Genomic DNA, 15713 nt, shown 5'->3' on the forward strand with positions numbered 1-15713 from the left:
CAGCCTACAAGTTGTCTGCAGTGTCCTCTGTCATATTTCTCATTATGCTGATCTCAATACTCCCCTGCTTTAGGGATGCACATTGCAGCCAAGTCACCAAACCATAAAGTTTATGCTTTCATGATTATCATAGTTTTGCATGAATTAAAAATAGTCTGTGACTACTGTATTTTGGATCAGGAGAGGGGGAAAATCTCTGTCTTTATGCTGTGGCTTTTAAGAGGCTGTACTTTGCATCTAGATATATTTTCTTCTTTCAGCAAAGGACTCAATTCAAATAGCAGTGACTTCTTGTCCCAAATGTAGTATTTTCTCTGATACCAGTAATAATCCTGATTTGGCTGTGAAACTGTAATCTGAGGAAATAAAAATTTGCCACAGAGATAATATCTTTTATTATAACCCCTGTATTTACTTGAAAAAAAGTGGACAAGTTTTAAAATTCTGGAGTCCTTTCACTGGAGTATAATAAGAGACTTAAAAAGACTCTTTAAAAACCTTGTTGGAAGTCCTCTTGTCTTCTTCTGGAAACTGAAGAAAACAACATAGGAAAAAATTACACATCTGCTCCAGCCCTGCAGGTAGAGTGTCAAACAGCCAACAGCCAAAGCTTGATTTCTGCACAGATCTGCGTGGCTGGGCTTTTGCAGCTGCTTACTTTTCAATACTAACATAGTCAAAGGCTCATGAGTCCAAACACAAAGATCCTCTGTAAGTCTGTGCTCCAGTTCCTATTACAGTCACAATTCTCTTTCCTCCAGTTGGTTGTATTTGTTTGCTTTTCACAGATGGCAAATCACCGTGGGTCAAGCTGACATCTCTCTCACTGATGCATCCAGTGGTGCTCAGTTCAGCCTGGGCCTTTAAAACATTTTGGTGAAGAATCTGGTGAACTCCAAGCAATGTAAATTATTTAGATCACATAACAGTTTGCATACAGTCACCACTGTTTCTTCTTATCAGATGTCTTTCTTGGGCATATGCCTCATGTTTGGAAAGAAAATGCTTTCTCCTTGTATGTCAGTCATGCAAGAAAGTTTTTCCCAATTTGAGTATTTAAATAGCCGTCCCTCTGTTATAGGTGCAGATGGCAACAAATCTTATATTTAATGTTGCCTAACAGTTTTGATTATAAGATCTATTTTTCAGTTGCTTTTAATTTTTTTGTATTGTAACCATTCTAGGCTGAAATTTTCCACCCTTGATCTCTGTGTTGGGCTGAATTTTATTTTGGGAACATTTCACTGAAAGTTGGTCAGCAACTTCCAAGAATGAGGTTAGTGAAAAATATTGTTGGCCCATGCTGAAAATATCTTACTTGCAGTGGTTTCACTGCCGTTCAGTGCTTCACGCAGGGGCTTGAAATTAGCAGGGGTTGATCCCTGGAGGCATCAGCCTGTACTTGGTGGCCATATGAAAATCCTGTCAGATATGACCTAGCTGTAAATCACTGCCTTCCACTTGCACATGGTCAGCAGAGCTTGTCTGAAATCCAGATGTCATCTTTGCTGAAGGTTTGCCTAGTGCAGAGCATGCTTCTACCACAGGAACTCAGCCCCAAATACGAGCAGAGGGCAGAGAGCTCCTTGTGCCCCAATCCCCCACACCCTGTGCCTCCTAGAGTTGGATCCAGCCTTAAAGAGCACTGAAGGGGAGAAGGAGGAGAAAAATAATGGCTTAAAAGAGGAGCTGTAGGACAGCACCTAGGGACAGGCAAGGTGGGATGTGCAGGGGCAACAAGGTCAGAGACAGAGCAGGTGGGAGCAAAAAGGGCAGGGTTTCAGGAGGATGGAAGGATCAAGAAAAGGGGATAAATTTGGGGAAGAGGCAGAAGGGGACAGCCTGTGACTCACTTTTCTAGCATTCTAGGAGACTACCAAGATTTGGCTGTTCTTTCTGCCACCACCTCTGCCTCCAAAACCCAGACGAGAACTTGATTCATGCTCAACATTCATACGAATTATTTGTGCTGTTCTTTCTTTCATCTCATCCTTACAATTTTTTTTTTTCATTCCTCCTTTCCTTCTCCCCAAAAAAACCCCAGAAGAATTCAGGAGTATGCTTCTGTGTCCTAGTGTGGAAGTCTGTTCCATTGTATCTCTTCAGTTGAGTAATATCTGGAGTGCTTTGTGGCACTTAAGAGATAATGCAGTCTTTTCTCCTGTCTACCCCTCTTCATGAAAAACCTGGAGCTGCAAACTCTGACACCAGTAATGCTGGAATCAATCCAATAGGTTGGGAAGGAAGATCCCATCAGTGTTTGATATAGGAGGACCCAATTAAGGGTCATGTGAGGAGTGATGATCTGCAGGTAGCAGGGAGGGAGTGCACAAGTGGGGTCACAGGCGGAGCAGACCATAACAAAACATCAAAAAATGGGTTTCAGAGAACAGATGCAGAGTCATTGAGTTATTGCTGGGAAATGCTGAAGGAGGGAGGACAGTGACTGTATATCCTCAGAATGAAAACATGCAGCAGCACTCAGCTCAGGTACATATCTAAGACTACTGTGAGGCAAAGAACTGCACAAATAAGTACAGCTTGCAGCATTTATGAAAAATAGGGGTAAAGTGTGAGGTGAGCAAGAAGAGAACTGGGGAGGAAGGTCTGCAGAAGCTGTTTCCCAGAACATCCTTTGGTTCTCACCAGCTGCTGCCAAAGCTGCCTCCAAAGACATTGAGCTCACACTGGGTGGAGTAGCAGAGGAGCTCAGACATGACTCAGCTTGGAGTTTTCCCCTAGATTTCCATGGTCCCTTCTTAAGGCAGGGAGTCAGAGGCAGCTGGATATGACATTAATAATTACATCCCCTTATGTAGGTTATCTATGGATTATTTTTTCCATAGTCTTACCTGGCCTGCTGGGCCAGCTAGGTTTGTACAGCTGTGTAGACTTCCTTCTTTGCCTTGTTTCTAAAGTACCATGGTGCTGGCAGTGAAGGAAGTAGCTCACTCAAATCCACAGAGGACACTAAAAACAGAAACAAGAGGTACCTGGGACCTGCACCCATCTGAGTCAAGGAGCATTCTGTGCTTCATGTCCCACTTCCGTTTTTTCAGCTGGAAAAAGTTCTGGTAGCTTCCATTTGCAGTGGGAGTGGTGCTGTCTGACCACTGTCTGGGAATCAGTGAGGACTAAGTCTTTATCAGCCATTGGATAACAATCATAGAAGAAATAGGGTAGAGAGGAGAATCCATCTAGTCCACTCCTGTTCCTGAATTCAGATTTAGCTGCACCCGTGCCAGTCTCCCCTTATGGAGATGCCATTTCCTCCAAAGAAAACCAGTTTCATTGATTGACTATACAAGGAAAATTTACAGATGTTTCATCTGGATCTCCCTTCCTGTATTTTCAGTTATTTTCCACCCATAACGAGCACAAAAAAGATTAATTCCCTTTCTCTTTATGTCTATTTTTAAAATATTTCAAGTTCATTGATGGGCCACCCCCTCTATTGTCTCTTTTCTAAATCAAGTCATGCAAATTCCTTTGGCTTTTCATCATGAGCCATGTTTTCTAGACTTCTGGTCATCCCCAGATCTGTCCACTGACTCTCCAGCTGTTCAACATCCTCCCTTAATTAAAGCACCAGGAACTGGTGCTGATCTTCCAGCTGAGTCCTCTCCTGGCCTTCATATGGAACAAAGGAGACAGATTATGCCAATACTCCTGTTTATTCAGCTGTGATGGTAGATAATATTTTTGTGTTCATTACTCAGCAGTATGTTCCTTACTTATTTCTTCAGATGTGCCATTCCATCCTGAGATGAAGAAAGGAGACAAACACTTTTGTTCATTTCTTCCAAACAAAGAAGAGGTCTCATCTCTTCTTCAACTCAGATAAGAGTCAGGCTAAGGGCAACACAAGTCTCAAATCTCAGAGATCAACCATCTAGCAAAGGACTCTCATTTTTTGCTAAAATTGTTGACAGGTGGCATATGACGTAAAAAGACTCCATCCAAAATACATGACAGAGATACCCTATATATCCAGGAAGTCACCTCAGAGAAACAGAGAAAACTGATATGATATAAAGGAGGTGTTTGAACAACAGGGTCAAGAACAACCTCTATCGTGAAAGATCCACATCAACATTGAGATTTCGTGGTGGTAGAAGGGCAGAAAATAAAGGAGATTTTCATGACTCTCAGTGTCAATGAGACTGTGGACTCAAAAGTACAAATGAGAGGCTGCTTTTACCCTTGAGACTGAATTAGAGTTTAGACTGAGCCTAGGGCTCTGGAATATCAGAACTGATGCCTTCAGGAAAGCAAACCTCTGCTGGTGCATTGGAAGTTGGCTTGTCTACTATTGCTAAGGTCTGGACTCCCAGTAGAGCTTCAGTCCTCTCTTGAAAGCAGAGAATTTTCTCTCAAGAGGCCAGGATGGGATCAGAGGCTGCCCCAATCCCCACAGCCCAAGGCTGACCCACTACAGAGGCATTCTTCTGGCTGACACTGACTCTGAGAGCAGGGAAGCAGCTGAGTTGAGGCAGCATGACCCTGTTTGCCCACTGATCTGTGGCACCTTTCCACTGAGGGGTTTCTCTGCCTCGCAGCAGCTTTGCATGAAGCTTTCAGTTCGGGACACACTGCAGCCTGCAGATTCCTCCCTGCAGTGCTCCTCTCCAGCTCATGCACAGCTGGTGTTTGAAAACTAAAAGCTTTCAAAAAAGATGCTGTTTGTCTCACAAAACTGCATCCTAGCTTTTCCAGATTTTTTCTCCAGGTCATCAAGATAATGTAATTTCAAACCTTTCAAATATATTCTCTATTATGTAATGCATTTGATTAATTTAGAAGTTAACAATAGAGATCTCAATCAACATATACATTCAAGTGAAGTGTGAACTCTCAAGGACTACTCTCCAAATATATTTTTTGGCCAGCATTGCTCTCAAGTACTGAAAATTGTACACAGCCAGTATTTCCTTAGCTTGTTTCTGAGAAGCTCATATGAGACAATGTTCATAGCCTCACTAAAGTTAAAATAATCTTTCTGCTGTTCTTCCCTAGCCACAAGTCCCATCACAGGAACATACCAGACTGGTTTGGTATGATTTGTTCTTAATAAATCCACCCTGGTTGCCACTCACCTTGTAGTTGACTTCTGGAAGCTCAATGATTGCTCCCCCTGCCCCCTCATTATTGAAAAAAAATGTAAAAGGCAACACATTTATCTCTGTACCTCACAGTTCCTCAAAGATAGCAGCTAATAGTGCTGGCATTGCTTCAGACAATTCTCCCAGTATCCTAGCAGGAATTTCATCAAGTCCAGCTGATTCGAAAACATCCAACATATCTAAGCTTCTTTCATGATATTGCTTGGTCTTGCAGCAAATTGAAAACACTCTCAGACATTCTTAGCAAAATGAAGGCCCTAGGCAGACATCTTGAAATTAAAATATTCCCCAACAGGGTGGAAAACCCAGGTAGCTGGGGCAAGCTGATAGGTGTGGAAAAGGCCAGGCACAACATGAGTATCCTTATGAGATAAAAATGGGAAATCATAATCCAGAAGGTGCAACTAATCCAGCAGGGAAAGGAAAACGAACATAATGAATTTTATAAAAGGTGCCAATTAAAGAACCAAAGCATTGGTACATTCACTTCTACGCAATGTTTGAAATCTCAAAAAGGAGATAGGGAAGCAGAATGTTTGATCCAAAATGCAGACACTGATTTACCATACATATTGGAAACCTGGAGCAAAGAAGACCATCAAAGGGACTCTAAATGCAGGATATAAAATACAGAGATAAACTGTGCAGGAGGCAGAGCATTGCTCCACCTCATTGAAGGCTCATAATCAAATAAAATTTACAAGTTCACCATCTCCAGTAACATGAAGTCTGTACTGGTTGAAATTCTCAGCCTAAATAGGAAGGTTATAGTTATGACAGATAGTGTTACTGACCCAGGACAGCAAAATGCCTGGAATTTAATACACTAGAAGAAATCAGAGAGGCAGGAAAAACAGTAGCAATGGGAGACATGAACTGCCCTCCTGTAGATTGACAAATGTCATACCAGCAGATGAAACAGAGATGACATTTTTGGGCTCTGTCAGCAATTATTCCATGGAGCATCTGCTCAGAGCCCACAGGAGCAAAGGCAGTCCTCAGCTTTGTGGCTCTGGCCCTTCCAGTGGAAGCTCCACTCTGTGACAGTGACCACAGAGGGCTCAGCTTCACCAGCTCTAGAGGAGCACTGCAGGCCAAATACGCCAGTGCCATTGTCCTCAGCTTCAAGAAAAGCTATGCAGGAATGAGGGAGCTTGTTAAAAAGAATCTAGAAAGGTCAGCAAAGAGAAATCCTAGCAAACAGCATGGAAACTTCTGAAGAACACCAGACTGGAAGCATAACACCGCTGCGTATGACCTATTGAGAAAGGCCGGAGAATGGATTAAAGGAGGCCAGCACACATAAACAGCCAAGTAAGCAAGTTTATTAGAAGCAAAAAGGCAATTTCCAAAAAGATGTCTATTGTATCCAAACCAATAAAATGAAAAGAATAGTGTTGTCAGGCAGATTAAAAGCAAAAATCCTAAAAGAGTTTGAGGAGAACTAGCTAAAGAAGTCAAAACTAGTATTTCATCAAAAATGTCTGAAGAAAAATCTTGCTAGGGGCTCTGCATGGCCAGCTAGTGATTAGACAAAAATCAGAGACAATTAAGCCATTCTACAGTGCTTTTCATTGGGAAGAAAAGGGGAAAGGTTTCCATATAGGGGGAAATGCAAAAGATATGACTGAAATCAAAGCAATTGTGGATGAGATTTTGTTTCAAATAGATAAAGTGAAATATAGAAAATTGCTGAGGTCAGATGATACCTAGCAGAAATCAAGGATGGAAACCCTGAATCACTGATAAGAGTGTGCAACCTTCCACTTGGAACCTCCTTGGGACCTGAAGACTGAAGGGTGACCTATATGACACCAATCTTTAAAACAGGTCCTGGGATGCTTCCAGGGAAACAGAGTTCTTATGCTTCACAGTACTTTTCAAGCCTAGAAATGTGAACAGCACAGCTCCAGAAGACCAGAGCGTGCTTGTGCTATTGACAAATCATTAGCATTCAGCAGGGAATTCATTGAGATGTGAAGAAATACAATATCCTTCAAGTGAATCAAAACCTTTGTGCAAAGAGAAGTCTTCTCTGAGAGCCTTCCTAGGATGTCTCTGAAAAGATCAGCAGCAGATGGTCAAAGACAGCCCTATAGGCAAAATCTGCCTTGAAATGTCCCTCACCAAAACCTGCAAAGTACACTAAAAGACAATGTGTAAGAAGGAAATTAATGAAAAACAATTAATTGAAATAAAGGAAAGAGAGAGTAGCGATAAACATTTTCAGAACAGAAGTCTCTGGAGGAGCTGCACAAGGATCTGTGCTGGAGCTGCAAGTATCCTTGATCAAAACAGGAGAACACTTTTCATATACCTCTTTCTTTCTCACATAGAATCCCAGAACTATATGGGTTGGAAAAGACCTGTAAGAGTTCCTCCAGTAAAATGCTGTGGGACATGTATCAAAGACTGTATATATAGTGCCAGTAGCCCTTTGAGTGAGCAGTCTAAGGCAGCACCATAGCTGCATTCAGGCCAGGAGAAACAAGCCACACAAGTAATCCTCTACCTTAAATACCCATTACCAAAGGTTCCCTTGCCTTCAGACTTTTCAGTGTCTCTTCTTAGTCTCAGTGTGCAGCAGGAAGTACTGAGCTGTCTTCTCTCTAACTAGACTTTACAGCTCCTCTATTTTGCATTTTTAAATAAAGGCAATTATGAACATTCTTTATAAACATGAGCTGCAAATAAAGGTATTAGTTCACAACTCATTCTTTAAATATTGACAAATATTTAAAGCTGTAAATGGTTTACAGCTCTAGGCACAACCACATGTCTTTGTTAAGTTTGCATTCGGATCAGTTATGCTGTTCAGCCTGCATTTCTTGTTCAATTTCATCTGATCATGCCAAGGTGTCATTAGTACAGTTCTAGTCCTAGGCTCCTTCATACTTTACCATCCATCTTCTTCTTCATCCAGACCTTCCCGTTTTCTTCATATTTATGCATAATGTTTATGAAAAAAAAAAAAGCTGTATATTTTCAAACTATCCAAAATTGTGAGCTCTGAAAGAACAGATATAATTTCTTGGGGTTTGTTTGTTTTCTTGAACAGCTTTGCTCCACTGAAACTGGGCATGAATTTGTTCAATTTGGCCTCCTTTCCTATTAGATTATTAAAGAGCTCTTTAGAATGTATTATTTACTACAATGAGAAATTTGAATGACTGCAGCATTTCCAGTGCAGTTTTTATTTTTTTATATGCACCATTTATTTATCATCATTTTATTTTAGGCCAAACGAAAGCTTGGGAAAAAAAAATAAGCAATCAGTCTTCTTTAATTAAGGGTTATCATTCCCTCTGGTGAATTTGTGGAGAGCAGGAACAGAATAAATTTCTTTTCATTTCCTCACTGGGAATATTAAATGCAATGTAGCTAATTTGTCTGTGAATTAAGTTTCCAGCTCTTTTTCCAGCTCTTTAGTGCTGGTCTTATCTTCTATTTTACTGTGGCTGGGGAAGATGCAGTACTATGCTAGCTGAGGGATAGTGGAGGGAATAAGCTTTGTATGCTGCTTGCTTTTTCTAGTATTGAATTTCTGTAACAAAGGGAAGTATATGCAGAAAATAATATATGTAGTTGCTCTAGGAATCAATTTCTTATCAGTCTTCTCAGCCTATTGAAAAAAAAATTGTCCTTTAGACAGCAATACTTACAACAAAGTTGGAATCATTATTTTCCAAATTGAGCATTCTTTCTCCATTTACACAGATTTCATGCATGTCATTTCTGCTGGCTTTTATCAGCCAGAAGGGTATGTGGCAGAAGCTTTTAAAACAGCCTCTCTCAGTGCATTTTCGTGGAGGTCCAGAGCCTTGGAAAGGTTTGTATGAGGGGCAGGTGTTGGTGCCTGTGAAAGGGCTCCTCAGGCTGGCTTGAAGGACATCATGAGTCCTATGCTTTGCCTTGATTCCTTGTAGCACTTCCAGCCCTGCTCTTAACAGAAGCAAGGGCAGTACTATCCTCCAATCAAGCATCTGCCCCAACGAAAAGGATTATTTATTGAAAGTAAAAAAACTTACAGAGGAAACAGGTTTTAACCTGGCAGAACAACCTATCTGCTTGCAAAGAGAACCCACTGGCAGTCCTGTACATTCATCTTTTCTCCCTTCCTCTGTCCCAAGGGCTTTATAAATGCTCAATGGATTTTCCAGCTGTGTTGTTTTTGAAGCCTGAAGTTTGGCCATTGCCTGTTAGTTTGGATGTTGGTGGGAAATGTCGCTTACTTGTTGGCTACTGCATTGCTCTCCTGCTTACTTTTTCTCCTGCTTGGCCAATTCTTTCCCCTGTGAAAGCATTATAATCTCAAGTATAGCAAATCATCTCACTAAAAATGTCACCATGAAGTTATTATATCTCATTATTCATAATTAATTTGCAGTGGTTCCACATTTTTCACCTAATGCTGTGCAGGAGAGAAGAGGATATACAGCCTTTCTCAAAACAGAATTAAGGATGGGCTTCAAGAACGACTCGAAGGTAAATTTTAGCTAAAACCATGATCCATTTTGTCCCCAATCTCCCAAGTTTGGGCTGTGTTTTACATGTGACAGAATGAGCAATTAACAAGCTTATACCAAGTTTAACAACTTATTGACCATTACTGAACAAATCAAACCAAAAAAGACTGAATATGTTTGTTACATTTACATGTGAATTGTTCATTATGCAAAAAAAAATCTTGCCCTATTTACAGTAAGAGTTCACTAGTAACTATCTTGATGTGGAACTTGGTGCTTCTGGAAGAAGCCTTTCTACGATCTGCCGTTCAACTTTGCCTTCACACTTATATCTGTGTGCTAAACCACTAATCAAATGGACTTCTCCATAAATATTTATTTATTTACTGTATTTTCTATGTTTTTGTAGTTCTAGTTGTACAACAGGAAAGAAAGACAAGCTAGTCTTTACAAGCTTAGGTGGCTGAGGAAAGCAAGGACTTTGTGACTAGGGAGTGCCTGCAAAGCACTGCTTGTGATTTCCAAACTCTCCTCTATCTCACCTTTAGCAATTCACTTCTCTGAATGTTCTGTCACTTGGGACTTCTACTTTTATCGAGAGACAATGTCCTACAGAAGATGCTATTTATGGCATCCAAATAAGGATGCAGGACACTTTACAGAATGCTATTGGCAAGTAGTAGCATGCTTGTCAACACTTCAATTTTTTTCTCCTTATCTCTAGAAATTTTGGTGTGTCTGTCTGGCCTGCCCGAGGCCCAGCACACCCTAAATTCTAACCAGACTATAAGATGGAAACTGATGCAGTAGTGGTGAGTGATCTGGTAAAGCAGAGAGAGCACAGGTCTATCCTCACCCTTCTGGGTTCTTGAGCACTGTTCTGGTATCTTGGCAATACAACAGTTGTGGGTGATGTAGGTAAAGGATGATGTTTTTTCCTGGCAAGATATATTCAACAAGCAGTGTTGAATCTCCACCATCAGCCTCTTTTTCTGTGGAAACCATCAGGTGTTTTCTCTGCTCTCTAGCTGCTCTTCTCAAAGTGTATGCATTCGAGACTTCAGTCCTTACAGCTGTGCCCTGTGCAGCACAAGTCCACCACCCCTGAAATAATCCTGGGAAGTACAGGGCACAGTCACATCAAGAAGGCACCAGCCTTGACAGAAAACAGCTCCTGAAGCCTTGTGAAAAACAAGGAAGAAAATGCCTTTTTGCATTTTAGAGGAAATGAAGAAAGAATAAAGAGTAAGGTCAGTCAGTAGTGACCTGCTTTGGAGGAACTTCTTGAAATGGAAGTTTGAATACATCTTGTGTGGCACAACATCTGCCAGAGTGGAAAACCTGGGTGACAGAATTGGATCCAGGTCTGAATAACATTTGCACATGGGTCAAACATATTGCATATATTTGATCTGGTTAGGCCCCATGGCTTAGACCAGAGGAAGAACCAAACAAAAGTTTAAAAAAAAAAAAAAAAAAAAAAAAATTAAAATGGAGTCTGTTTCTATTCTCTGGTATGTTCAGCACACTTAAAGTAGCTGTCTTATCTTTTTATGAAAAACATACATGTATTTGAAGTCCTTTTCTCCACCTATCCTTTCCTCAAAGAGGCAGGGTCTGGGTTTATCATTTCCTGCTACAAGCAGGCCTATGACACAGGAACAGGGGCTCAAAAATTATGTTCGGAAAATAAAATAAAAATGCTTTAAGCAATCTACCCTCCACTCATTACAAGGAATCCATATGCTTGGAGATACAAAGCCAACCTCATCCTTTTTTGGATTCACACGGAGGACATTCACAGCAACACAGCATTTAAATATAGTGAACACAGATGTGTAAGTCATGCCGGCAACCGTGGGCAGTGAGAGCCCCAAACCTCTTTTGTGAAAACACATATGAACAACATCAAGGTTAAAGCAGAGCAGTTAATACTGCTTTAATACAGCACAAGCCTACTCCCAGAGTCTGTTGCTCCCTTAGGCTTAGATCCCTTCCATTTGCACAGCTTGACAGTACAAGGACAGCTGATGCTGGAAGAATATGGGCTCAGTATGTCAGCCCAGCAAAAGGAGATGAATAAGTATCACACAGATGGTGTGTGCTTAGAGGAGAGGACAGGATGGAGACGCTCTCCTTATAGCTGGACCAAAATTTAATCATCTGTGCACCTGGCTTCAGACAAAGTCAGAACAGAGATGTGTTTTTAGTTAGGGATGTAAGCTGCATCACAAAGGCAGAATGTCTATTAGTTAATGGCTAGTATCAGTTTTCATGCCTTTTAAGACCATAAATATTTTAAATATCAAGGCCTTCTTCTTTCATGTGTGTATCTATTTCTCTTAAGTGCATTCCACTGCTCTCTGTTCTCTTCTCTTCTGCTCTGGTCTGCAAAAGATTATACATGATTTTGTCTGGTGCCCACCTCCAAGCCCTCAGTCATGGCTCAACGCAGGTCATAGCCCATAACTATTTCATAATTCCTGTTACCTTTGAGAGAGGAATTCACATTAGAGGACTGGGCAATAAGTCTCACAAATACTGGAAATTACAACTCACAGCAGGGATCGAGCACTTCTCTGGGAGATATGGATTAATTCAAGAAAGATAGTGTGAAGCTGAGACACAGTAAATATTCCACCTGCCTACACATGTCTGGGACTGATACAGAAGCAAAAAAAGCAGGCCTTTCTGACATGGTCTGAGAGCCTCCAAACTGCAGGCTGGAGTCTGAAATCCGTGTCCAGCTGATATGGAGAGTTACTGTTTGATTCGCCAGATGTGCTCTCCCCCATTCCACTCACCCATCATCTCATTTCCTCTCCATCAGTGGTTGTGATATTTGGAGTGTGTTTCTATATATGAGGGCTTTCTTATTTGTTTCTTTGCAGGTTTTATTAGTAAGGCATGCTGCTATTTTGCCCCTGTGATGGGGAATATACTGACCTCTCCTCTGCCTTTCTCAGCTTTGTTCTTTTTCCATTCCCCTTGTACATGCCTTACCTGGCATGACAAGGGCAAAAAGTCTTGACTCCTCTTGTATGTGTTTTTTCCACTTCAGCTCTTCAAATTCATTATACGTCAATATTAGTTAGTGATGTCTTTTTGCACTGTCACATGCAAAAAAATAGCCAAGTGAGGAGGCTGATAGCACAGAATCGTGAATTGTTAGAGAGAAACAGTGTCTGTGAATTTAGGACAACTGCCCGCACCTTAGACCAGCTTCAGGGATGGGACTGAATCCCCGGAAAAACACACAATTAATTTGTGATAGATAATTCCACTTCTTTCAAGTTCTTTTCTAAGGATACAAAATGTTAATAAAACTAGAAGTCTGTGGTTCCAGAACTAACAATAGGATCCAAATGGTAGCTAAATACTCTCTGGAGGATGTTGGCATCAGTCAGGTGGTGAGGGGACTGAACAATTTTAGGGAAAACAGGGAGGTTTTTTATTACCCATCTCAGATAGAAAGGTGAATAACCCTATATTAACCGCTGGCATCATCTGGTGGCATCAAAACATAGCAGACTGTCAAAGAGTTTTCACCATATGAAGCTTATCTCTCGTTAGCATGGGGGTTTTTTTGAGTGCATACTTTATATGTTTTGTCATTTTCTGTGAGTAAAAGCCTCCCTGCAGAATTGGTCATATATTCACATTCATCTGTGTATGTGATGTGGGTCATCTGGGTCTCTGATGGTGAGGTGGTTAGATTCCCTGTAGACACTTCAGCATTATGACTCTTCCTGTACTGCAATCACTAGAAACATGAAAAATATCTACCTTTATCAAGCTTAATAAATAGGTAAGTTTGTAATCACTTGTCTGATGCTGAGGCTGTCTAAAACTGTCTGATGCTGAGGCTGTGTCTACAACTAGATTAAATCTCCAACTTTAACAGTCATCTGTTTAGAGGTGTTCAGCTAAACTGAGTGGATACATCAAATGTTGCTTTCACATTGTCCTTTGAGAACGATCTGTTAGACCTCAAGCAGCTGGGGTCCAGATTGGAAAGAAGATGCCTACAGCAATTGAGTGTGTCATTTAACATCACGAGCTTCACAGAAGGTGTTAAAGGGAGCTGGCATGCAAGAAATGCAAGGGACATAGGGATTCAATCATACACTGTGCAGTTTCAGACAACCCCATTGGAAAGAAAGAATGGAGTGAAATTTGTGCTATTATCTAGGAATGATTCAAAACACTTTGAAGTCAATGGAAAGATTTTCACTGACTTCCAGAGCTCTGAATCAGTTCCTGGGTAGTCTTATGCAGAATGACACAGAACTTTCATCTTCAGGAATTCCTTTCAAGGGACATTGCATTAAATGGCCTTGACTAGCTGTCAAGGTCGGTGTATCTTTAGATAATGAAATGGAAAATGTTTGGATCTTCATGGCAACTTCAGCTGTTGTCCACTAAGCAATTAAAATCACCTATACTGAGATGTATACATCTATATTTAACTTCCATATAACTGAGGTCAGATATGCAGAGAGGACAAGCTTTTAGACCTTGGCCTTGGCATTGAAGTTCATGACAACTGTGGGTGATTATCAGGTCTAAAAAATTAGTCTCTTGCTGAAATGCCTAAATACAGATAACTCTGAGGGACACATCCAGGAAGAGACTCTGTATTTAAAAATGGATACCCAAGTTCATTTACAAACAGACATTTGTTCTTATGCAAATCTATACAGAGACCAATCATTCCACAAACATCCTTAGGGACTGCATCCTAAAGTGCATCATAGCTGCAGCCAAACCAGCCAGCTGTTTGGAATTTGAATAAATGACACTTCCTCATAATCTGAACATTTATCATATAGAGTTTTCTTAATTATTTTTACATATATAAATATATATATATATAAGTATGTATCTCAATACATATCTCATATATATATATGCATATATACACTTACAGGTGTGGGCCTTGCCATCTGAGTCATAACTTTTGTTCCTTTTCACTGGATTCACCCAAATTGTCAATAACTCTCTCTAATGATGCTGCTATAACCAAACCCGACAGGCAGACGCTCAGCTGGTGTTCATTGGCACAGCTCCACTGACTTCAAAGTCCCCAAAACTTTCAGGTGTGGTCACACCAGGCATGTAGAGAGGGGATTTACTATCATGTTCTCTGATGTGGTGCTTTTGTGTATGCATCCCAAACTGTGCTGCTGACACTTTGCAAACTCATGTCTAATTTACAGGCCGCTCTGAAACTTAGGGCTCTTTCTTAGCCTACCTATTTCCACAGCTCCCTTGGTGAATAATGTGTTTTAGATAATTTTCTCCATATGTATTGGTTCGTGTTTTTTCCCAAGTAGGATTTAATTTTGTCACACAGTGACCTAGTCTCTGATTCTTGGGCTTTTCTCTATTCCCATCACCCTGAGGCTGCACCCTTGTACCTGCAGACGTGAGAAAGTTGAGGCTTGCCCTGCTGTCCAAAAGATCTAGAAAAAATCAACATTATTACCCAGTGTGCAATGTGTTCTGCAAAGTTCTGGAGAGCTATTGCTTGTAAGCCAGTTTCCAGGCAGTTTCCAGCTTTCCTGTTATTGACAAAGCATTTGAAGTTGTGCTACTAAATCCAAACGCTGAAGTGTAGAGTTACAACATGATTGACACAACCCTAAAAAAAAAAAGACAGGACAAAGCAGCTTAGCACTTTGGAACCTTAGCTGCAAAGTGCTCTTAGCACTTCCCAGTCTGGCTGCCAGGCAAGTGTTTCCTAAAAGCTAAAACTACTTGAAGGCTGCTCTGATTGGCCTCACTGACCTCAGGCAGGTGGAAACCAGACAAGGTGAGGACAGGAAGAATGTGGAGGTGACATGTTTGCATTGGTGACCTAGAGAAGGGATAAAATAGGAGGCAGTGGCTTCCTGCAGTGCAGGACAGGAAGAGGGGATACTCAGGGGGCCATGTAAGGCACATTTGAAGCTGGCTCTGTGTTAAAGTTCTCATGTCAGATTTGCTCCACCTACAGCTTTCCCTCTTCCCATTCATCTCACACGCTACTGAAATCTATTTTAGAAGCTTCTGTCTGACAAACCCTACATTCTCTTCATGCTTCCATACTGTAGATCTTGCTACTTATCCTTTGACAGGTGAG

This window comes from Lichenostomus cassidix, chromosome 1 (genome assembly GCF_008360975.1).
Source record: "Lichenostomus cassidix isolate B80296 chromosome 1, HeHo_3.0, whole genome shotgun sequence".
NCBI lineage: Eukaryota > Metazoa > Chordata > Aves > Passeriformes > Meliphagidae > Lichenostomus > Lichenostomus cassidix.